This window comes from Notamacropus eugenii, chromosome 4 (genome assembly GCF_028372415.1).
Source record: "Notamacropus eugenii isolate mMacEug1 chromosome 4, mMacEug1.pri_v2, whole genome shotgun sequence".
Classification (NCBI taxonomy): Eukaryota; Metazoa; Chordata; class Mammalia; order Diprotodontia; family Macropodidae; genus Notamacropus; species Notamacropus eugenii.
Window position 1 is genome coordinate 83,874,585 of NC_092875.1, and position 8,841 is coordinate 83,883,425.

Genomic DNA, 8,841 nt, shown 5'->3' on the forward strand with positions numbered 1-8,841 from the left:
GTGGGTAGAAGTAAAGTAGCAGGGGCAGGAGGGATAGAAAACAAGAGATATGCACAAACATGAAAACAAAGATCAGGAGTAGAATTTGTTTGGGAAAATACGTTTACATATGTATGCATATATGTGTATATATCTGTAACTATAGAGAAACATATCTAAACATTATTGTAGCCTTCTGGGAGGGAGGGCAGTGTGAAGAGGGAAAAAAGAACAAAGCAAAAGAGCACACAGCAGAGAACCAAAAAATACTCACAAGGAAGCAAAGAAAAAATGAACATTTCTCAACCCAACATGTATTATTTATCATACAGATTTTCTTGAAAGGAAAATTTATTTCCACCTATTTTGAACCTTCTCGATGTTATGCTATGAACATGACATTTTTCTTTCTTTCTTACTTTGTGTTTGTTCCAATATTTAAGCTTATAATATGTTTTTGTTTCTTTTCTGTATTCTGTATTTGTGTTCTGGCATTTGAGTCTAAAATAAAATTTAAAAAAAGAATTGCTTTTGTATCATCCTATAAAGTTGTATACAAGTTATTATCCATTTCTTTTTATTTAAATCATCTATTGCTGAGAAATGCCTGAAAAACTATGGCAGGTGGATGTAGTTGGATATTATTGTGTAATAAATGGTAAATATGAGTTCAGAGAAACACAAGAAAGACTTGTATGAATTGATGGGGAGCAAACTAAACAGAACCAAGAGAACAATATAAAGAATGATTAAAGCATGAAATATGAAAAGACTGTAAGTAAGAAGCTGAATTATTTCATCTAGGGACCAAATAATGGACTAGACCTTCTTTCTCATTATAAAGTGGTAAAGGACAACCAGGACAGAATATTATATATGTTATCAGATATAATCACTGCACTTTACATTTTTGATTTATTATTACCCTTTGTAATTACTAAATAGTAACTCTTTTTCTTTTACCCAGGAACCCTTAGGGTATTCTCCTCCCAGTTTGATTTTTTGGCTATTTTTCTTTTATTAAAAGGGGCCCACCCCTTGAGTAACTATTCAAAGAGATCTATTCATTGAATGAATTCAAATCAAAGTCAGGTGCAAGGCATGTCATCACCTTGATGTCATGATAGTCTTCCAGAATGAAGGACAAACACAACAGCAACACAAGAACAAAAGAGATGGAATATAAAAACAAAAGGCATGGATAAAACATGTTTAAAATAATCTTATTTTTCTTCTTTAACTTACTTATTGGTCAATATATGGTTTTTTAAAAAGAATCTGTGTGTAGTTCATTAATTTTTGCTAACATCATTAGGATGGAGGGAAACACATAGGCCATAGTCATAACTGTGATTGTGAATAGGATGAACTCTACCATAAAATGGAAGCAGATAGCAGATCAGATCAAAAACTAAAATATATAATATGTTGTTTAGAAGAAATACACTTGAGACATTGACACATACAAAGAGAGTAAAGGTAAGGAACTGGAGCAGAACCTATTCTGCTTCAGTTCAGGTTAAAAAAAACACAGGGATAGCAATTCTGATCTCAGTTAAAGTAAAAATAAAAATAGACCTAATTAAAAGAGATGAGGAAGGAAACACTATCTTGCTGAAAGGTACCATGGGTAATGAAGCAATATCAACACTAAACATATAAGCATTAAGTACGATAGGATGTAAACTTATAAAGGAGATATTATTAAGTGAGTTATAGAGCAAAAACAGGAAAACTATGCTAGTGGGAGACCTCAACTGTCCCCTCTCAGAACTCAATAAATCCAACCAAATAATTAACAAGAAACTAAGCAGGTAAACAAAATATTAGATAAGTTAGATACGACAGATCTTTGGAGAAAACTGAATGGGAACTGAAAGAAAATCAAATGTAGAAAAGAAAAAATATTAAATATATCCTTTTTGGATCATAATGCAATAAAAATTACCTTCGACAAAGGACAGTGCAAAGACAGATTAAAACTATGTCAGCCAAGAATACTTATGATGATGGTGGTTGTGGTGGTGGTGGCTAGAATTTATCTTTGAAAAATGCAAAGTGTGCCACATTTCAACTTGAATTATTTTGTGATGATGGGCAAGCCAGATAACCTTTTTGAGCTTTAGATCCTCACCTGTAAATGAAAAAGTTGAATGAATAATCTGAGTTGGAAAAAGGAAGATTTGACCCTTATCAAGTATGGGAACTATACAAAGGAGCAAAGGAAGGAAAAGGAACAACTGTAAACTTAGAACTAAATAATAAATGAATATTAGCATATTGGATGATGGGCAGGACCCAAAAGGATATTGAACGTCTAGAAGAAAGCTTAAATCTATATCTATCAGATCATCTAACACGACAGAATAGGAAAATGACAAATGTTAGAGGGATGTGGAAAAATTAGGACACTGATGCATTATTGTTGAAGTTGTGAACTAGTTCAAGCATTCTGGAAAACAATTTGTAAGTATGCTCAGAAGACTATAAAACTGGACTGTTAAATAACTAAACATTTAATATGAATCAACTGTGAAATATGACAGCCAAAGCCTAATGGAATCTTAGGTTACACATTGAGGGTTTTGGTACAATATATAATTAACTGTTGTTTCAATAAAGAGGTATCTATTTATTCAAGATAAAAAGACTGAAATATTGATTATTGTGACCTCCTCTGTAGTTAACCAATGGATGGAACCTGTTAATTTGAACAAGAATAAACTCACTTCTTCCCAAATAATGGAGGCATACCTGTAATTGTAAGTTTGTTTCCTTTGTAACATCAACATTAGGGCACCAACAAGGTAAGAGCAGGAATGGGATTTAGGTAGATGGGGAGATAATCTGAGGTAGTGGCAAACTGTAGGAAGGATGAAAAAAGAAAGACAGTTGACTTAGAAGAAAAACTTTCTGAGGCCTGTCCACAAGTGACGGCCATATAAATTTAGAGTAGCCAGAATAAGGTGCAATTACTTTCCTCCTTTTCCCCTTAATCCCTGCCTGGGGTCTTGAGGAATAATCACCTAAAAGGATGAAAGAATTGAAATAAAACAACCACATGGAGTATAAATAAATTTAGGAGCTATCTTTTAAAACCTATAAATAAGAAATGGTTAGTTGGACAGATTTAGAGAATGAAAACCATATTGTTCCTATCAAAAATTAAGATAGATAATTCACAATAATTGAAAAGAAAACAAAGAAAATTATTAAAATAGTTTGCCCAGTTACATGCCAACAAAACTAAAAGCTTTGGTGAAATAAGTGAATAATTACACACATGTAGCTACACAGATAAAACAGAAGTACAGATAATTTAAAAAACGCAAAAATGAATTGAGCAAAGCATCAAGGAAATTCTAAAGGGCAGGAAGGAACTAAAGGATCAGATGCATTTTTAACTGGATTCTGTGAAATATTCCTAAAATGATTAACTCTAATAATATATTTAGAGAAACCCCTACATTTAGGAAAGACCCTGAATGTAGAGGCTTCCCTCCTCATCCCTTGGCAAGGATTGCTGTTTGGCCTCCTGAATCAGGGAGGCACAGTAGACATCTCTAGTCTCCTCTCCCTGCTCTTCTCCAAGGGAGACTTTCATTTCTACCAAGGGAGAGAGGAGGATGTAGTTGGAATCAGATGGAGAGATTACCACACTAGAAATTTATCTGTTTCCTTAAAAATTTTTAATCTAAGTTATAAACATGGTTTAATCTAACTTTTGATTGCTCTGTCTCCTTACTATTGGGGGAAGGGGAGCTGAAGTTTTATAATCGAAGCCTTGGCCTCTTTCTGCTAAATACTGGTTTCACAATGAACAAACAGCAAAGAAAACTTGTTTATCGAAATCAGTAACAAAAGAGAAATAAGAAGTATACATAAGATGATACATTTCAGACAATAGAGAGTGAAGAAATGCTTTCCCCCTCAAATATATGTTATTTCATTAAATATTTCTCATTTACATATAGAAAAAAATTAACATTCATTTTCAAAATTTTAAATTCCAAATTCTCTCCCTCCTTCCCTTCCCTCAATTTGATATAGAGTACACATGGGAAGTCATACAAAACTTATTTCTCTATTAGCCATTTTACAAAAGAAAACACAGACCAAATACAGTAAAAATAAAGTTGCTTAAAAAGTATGTTTTACTCTGCATTCAGAGTCCACCACTTCTTGGAGGTGGTTAATATTTTTCATCATAAGTCCTTCAGAATGATCTTGAATCAATCTGTTGAACAGAATAGTTAAGACATTCACAACTGATTATCCTTACAGTATTGCTGTTACTAGGTACAATATTCTGCTGGTTCTGTTCACTTCACTTTGCATGAATTTGTGAGTCTTCCCAGGTTTTTCTCAAACAGCATTTTCATCATTTCTTATAGCAGAATAGTATACCTTCACAATCATACACTACAACTTGTTCAGTCACTCCCCAACTGATAGTTATCTTTTCAATGCTCAATTCTTTGCTACTACAGAAAAATCTTCTGTGCATATTTGTGCATATATAGGCTCTTTTCATTTTTTCTTTAATCTCTTTGAGGTACACAACTAGTAATGGCAGTGTTTGGTCAAAGGGTGTGTACATTTTTATAGTTAAGGAACCTGTCATTGAGAGCCAGGAAACAGCTCAATCAAGAGAGAATCTTGAATCTCATTTGAGGGGAAATTCTCCAAAGTCTGTAGTGTAACAAGGTGGAGATGGGGACATGATGCAGAATGCCAGCTCCACTCATGTATTGCCATAGTCTTTACATTCAGAAACCTGAAGTGGGGTGGCCTTTTCCAAAGTCAGAATCAATTGAAGAAACTAAACTTTGATGTCTTGAAGAAGACTGGATCTCTCCTGCTTTCTCCAGCTCCACCCTGCCAACCACATAGAGCTGGGTATTCATCTCCATCAATGAGGAGAGAGTCCCATACCAATGAGCTTTGTGACAGGAGTTTTATATATGATCTGGTGTAACAAAATAAAAGAAAAGTGGGGAACCCTTTTAAACTCCCCTCATTTTTTGTTTTTACTCCAGATCTGTCTGGTCTGAGAATGCCTGTACATTTTCAATAAGCTTTGCCACTCAATAATATTATTTAGGAAGAATTACATAGAAAATTACTGTAGAAATAAGTGTTAACATACTTTGTGTTCAAGTGTTCCAAATCAATAGCAAAACTCCCTCTGCCCACCATAAAGATTTGGAGCTCTAAGAAGAGTTGTTAGCAAAGTTCATGTCTTTTTTGGGAGTGAGGGATATGAGAGGAAAAACGAAGTTTCTAATAACTTAAAAATTATTTCAAGTAACTTCTAATCATATCTTTTGTTTTTTTTTTTAACCTCTTTATTTCTCTCAGTATTCCTCCCTCTCACAGAGTGTTATATCATATAACAAAGGATTTTTGGATTGTGTTTGTCCTTTGCTGCAGAAGATCATGCCATCAGAGAAGTAATGACATGACTTGCACTTGACTTTGTTTTGAGTGAGGGAGGGCTGTGCAGGTCACCAGCTTCTCTTGTCTTCCAGAGTCATCTGAATCCAGAGACCTGACATTCCTCAGGATGACTGGAGATGACCCAGGATGCACTGGGAGACCTTGGGCCCTTTATGCCACTGTCTTTGCAGGTATTCACTTAGGGTGAGCCAAACCCTATTCATTGAATAGGCCTGTTTAAGAAGTAGCCAGGGCATGGCCCCTTTAATGATCTCAAGAAAAAGAAAGACTTCAGGCCGGGTGGGAAACAGCAACCCATTGATAATCACTCCCAAGCTAGGAGGGAAAAGAGGAGCCCTCAGGCAGGGCCTCAGTGGAGTCCCAGTTTTAGAGGGCAGCACTCTGGGAGAGGACAGGACAGGGGAAAGGAAAGAGGAGAGAGGGGTGGGGAGAGGATGGGAGGGGAGGAGGGAGAGGATGGGGAGGGGAAGGGGGAAAGGGAGAGGAAGGGAGGTGAGGGAAGTAGGAAAGGAGCCAGTAAAACTCAAGTAAACTGCGCATGGTTAACGAAAGAGGTGGGGTTAGGGACTGTCTCTGAGCTCTAGGCAGGTTCAGTAGCTTCCTTGGCCCATAGTCTGATCTCTTGGTTTCTGGGTACCTGCAGCTACGTTGCCTTTGAACCTGCCCTGGTAGAAGAGCCCCTTCCTCCTACAGAGTGATCCCCAAACAGGAGCTCTCAGGCCTGGACACGATTCGCCTCAATGTTTGTGAGGATGAAGCCTTGACCCATCTATTAATTTGGGGGACTCATCCCCTTAAGAGGCCCAGAGACAGGCCTCCCAAAATAACCCCAGGGTAAGTGCTAAATTCTGTTCCCCACCCACTTCCTTACTCCAGCACACACAAGCTCATCCATGTTAGAGCTCTTAGTGGTTTATCCACCCCGCTCCTCCAGCCTCCTGACACTGCCTCCCCAGAACTCAAAGAAATATGTTCAGCTTCTGAGAAGGCACTTGGGTATGTGCCTCCCATGGAGGATATTATGGTCAGTTCTCCCCTGCCTCCTCCCTCTTTATTTCCCTTAGGCATGTGTAGCAGCCTGCCACTCCCCAGCTTATATGACTTGTTCTCCAGGGGCCCCACCTCTGCAATAGCAACTGAAATAGTTCTTCTGGGGAGAAAAGGTTATAGTAGATGCAGGGAGAATGTTCAAGGTTTAGGGGTACTGCCTGGACAAATGTACAGAGGTGAGAGTTGACAGGAAGACTGAGAAATAGCTAATAGCACAGTTTGGCAGCATGGATGTGTAAAGGAGCATCATGTGAGATAAGACTGAAATGGGATAGTGATACTAGATTGTAGAGGACCTTGAGTATCAGGCAAAGAAGTTTGTGTTTTAGACAGTAGGTGGTATGAAAAGTTTCAAACAGAAATGAGATGTGGTCAGATCTGTTCCTCATTAGTCAGTCAACAAGCATTAATTTAGTGCCCATTATATATCAGTGCTAAGTATCAGGGACATAGAGAAAGGCAAAACAATCTCTCCCTTGAGGAGCTCACTTTCTGATGGGGGAATAGCATGTGAATACCTAGGGACACACAAATATATTAACAGAGTGGACAGAGGGCATTCTCAGACATGTGGTATGGAAACTAACAGTTTTGTCAAGATAACTTGCTAGTGATAGCAAACACTCTTTCAACAATCCAAAAAGCAGCTTTACACGTGGACATCACCAGGCAGTCAATATCAAAATCAGATTAGTTATGTGCTTTGTAGCCAAATGTGGAAAAGCTTTATGTAGTCTGTTAAAACAAGACCTGAAACTGATTGTGGCTCAGATCATGAGGTTCTTAACTTAAAATTCAGATGTAAATTTAAGAAAGTAGGGGAAACCACCAGACTGTAGAGTTATACTTATAATGTAAATAATATGCACCATGAATATGAAGTGAAAGTGATAGGTAGATTTCAGGGATTATAGCTGTTAAAGTTCCTGAAGAGCTCTGGACAGAGTTCACAATATTGTATAGGAGGCATCAAGAAAAAAAATCATTTCAAAGGAAAAGAAGACCAAGAAAACAAAATGGCTCTCTGATGAGGCTTTACAAATAGCTGAGGGCAGCTAAGTGGTGCAGTGGATAGAGTACCAGTGCAGGAGTCAGGAGGACCTGAGTTCAAATCTCACCTCAGACACTTGACACTCACTAGCTGTGTGACCTTAGGCAAGTCACTTAACCCAATTGCCTCATCCTGGGTCATCTCCAGTCATCCTGATGAATATCTGGTCTCCAGATTCAGATAGTTCTGGAGGAGAAGTGAGGCTGGTGATCTGCACAGCCTTCTCTCACTCAAAACAAACTCAAGTGCAAGTCATGTCCTCATTTCTCTGATGGCATGGTCTTCTTCAGCAATGAAGGACAAACACACAACATTAAGGAAAAACCCTGAATGTAGAGGTTTTCCTCCTGCCCCCTTGGCAAGGATTGGTATTTGGCTTCCTGAACAAGGGAGGTACAATACACATCTCTAGTCTCCCCTCCCTGCTTTTCTCCAGGGGAGACTTTCATTCCTACCAGGGGAAAGAGGAGGATGTACTTGGAATCAGATGGAGGGATTACCACTCTAGAAGTTTATCTGTTTCCTTAAATATTTTTAATCCAGGTTATAGATTTGGTTTAATCTAACTTGATTTCTCTGTTTCATTATTATTGGGGGAATGGGACCCCAAGCTTTATATTCAAGGCTTGGCCTCTTTCCACCAAATACTGTTTCCACAATGAATAGCAAAGAAAACCTGTTTACCCAAATCAGTAGCAAAAGAGAAATAAGAAAAGGCATACATAGGATGATATATTTCAGACAATAGAGAGTGAAAGAATTCTTTTCCCCTCCAATATATGTTATTTATTTCATTAAATATTTCTCATTAGATGTAGAAAAGAATTAACATTCATTTTCAAAATTTTAAGCTCCAAATTCTATACCCCCTTCCCCTCCACACTCAATTTGATATAGATTACACATGCAAAGTCCTGCAAAACACATTTCTATATTAGCCATTTTACAAAAGAAAACACAGACCAAATACAATAAAAATAAAGTTGCTTAAAAAGTATGTTTCACTCTGCATTCAGAGTCCACCACTTCTTGGAGGTGGTTAATATTTTTCATCATAAGTCCTTCAGAATGATCTTGCATCAATCTGTTGAACAGAATAGTTAAGACATTCACAACTGATTATCCTTACAGTATTGCTGTTACTATGTACAATATTCTGCTGGTTCTGTTCACTTCACTTTGCATGAATTTGTGAGTCTTCCCAGGTTTTTCTCAAACCAGCACATTCATCATTTCTTATAGCAGAATAGTATCCCTTCACAGTCATACACTACAGCTTGTTCAGCCATTCCCCAACTGAT

The 8,841-nt window shown here is 37.4% G+C and overlaps 1 protein-coding gene across 1 annotated transcript in view; it reads left to right on the top strand.

Annotated features, from left to right (window-relative positions):
• Nucleotides 1-8,841, top strand: part of LOC140500218 (uncharacterized) — a 90,848-nt gene that overhangs the window by 44,295 nt on the left and 37,712 nt on the right. The gene's annotated exons all lie outside the window — the stretch shown is intronic.